The sequence below is a fragment of the Schistocerca nitens genome, chromosome 6, assembly GCF_023898315.1.
Source record: "Schistocerca nitens isolate TAMUIC-IGC-003100 chromosome 6, iqSchNite1.1, whole genome shotgun sequence".
NCBI lineage: Eukaryota > Metazoa > Arthropoda > Insecta > Orthoptera > Acrididae > Schistocerca > Schistocerca nitens.
The window spans coordinates 156,760,233-156,761,509 of record NC_064619.1 but is presented as its reverse complement, the minus strand read 5'-3'; the positions used below and the strand labels follow the sequence as shown (position 1 = coordinate 156,761,509).

The 1,277-nt window shown below is 46.0% G+C and overlaps 1 pseudogene; it reads right to left on the bottom strand.

The window, feature by feature from the left end:
• Positions 1–789: 789 nt before the first annotated feature.
• On the bottom strand, positions 790–907 carry LOC126263902 (5S ribosomal RNA; annotated as a pseudogene).
• Positions 908–1,277: the final 370 nt, after the last annotated feature.

Genomic DNA, 1,277 nt, shown 5'->3' with positions numbered 1-1,277 from the left:
AACCAATTCTCGTGACTCATTGACTGATAAACATCCTGCATTTCATTCAGTGATACATCCTCATGAGTGAAGACGACTTCCAAATGGAATGGAACGCAATGAAATACATAGAATAGAACAATGGCTATCCTGCAACGTTCGTGGTCTCAACAGTGCACAAATAGCAGAAACAACAGGTGTACCCTTCTCTTTACGCTGTTCATGACCCACAGCTTCAAGAACGCAATAAAAGGTGCACAATTCCATGCTTAGGGACAAATTCACTAGATGTATCCAGAAGGTCGGCCGCGGTGGTCTAGCGGTTCTAGGCGCTCAGTCTGGCGCCGCGCGACTGCTACGGTCGCGGGTTCGAATCCTGCCTCGGGCATGGATGTGTGTGATGTCCTTAGGTTAGTTAGGTTTAAGTAGTTCTAAGTTCTAGGGGACTGATGACCATAGATGTTAAGTCCCATAGTGCTCAGAGCCATTTGAACCATTTTTTTTTTTTTTTTTTGTAGCCAGAATGCTTCAATCCAGGAATGTAAAAACATCATTCTATGTGCACAGCACTGTTGGAAATATTTTTCCCAGTGACAAAGACAGCGTTCTCCGTCTCCGTCTTCAGGCCACGAGAGGCCTACCGGGACCATCCGACCGCCGTGTCATCTTCAGTGGAGGATGTGGTTAGGAGGGGCGTGGGGCAGCACACCGCTCTCCCAGTCGTAATGATGGTATTCTTGACCGAAGTCGCTACTCATCGGTCGAGTAGCTCCTCAATTGGCTTCACGAGGCTGAGTGCACCCCGAATAATGGCAACAGCGCATGGCGGCCTGGATGGTCACCCATCCAAGTTCTGACCACGCCCGACAGCGTTTAACTTCGGTGATCTCGCGGGAACCGGTGTATCCACTGCGGCAAGGCCGTTGCCTACAAAGGCAGCACTCTAGCTTTGAAAATGAGTGGAATATATAAAATTACTTGACAAATTTTATGTAGGTCAGTGTGGCAGGACAACGTGCACACGCTTCTAGTGACACTGCAAAAGCTGGAAATTTAGAAAAACAGACTCTTCTTTTGCAGACCATCTCCGTAATGATGACCATAGTTACAACGGGAAACATGAATTATTACATCACAACCTTAAAGGAAGGAAGATTAACTATCTTGAAATTTTGGAAATTAATGAACAAGTATCTATCAATCCAGGCTTAGTACTGAATGACCGGACACAGCTCCCTTACTCGCCACTTCTAACTGCAGATACTACTCATAATCCCATCTATACCATATTGTAAATT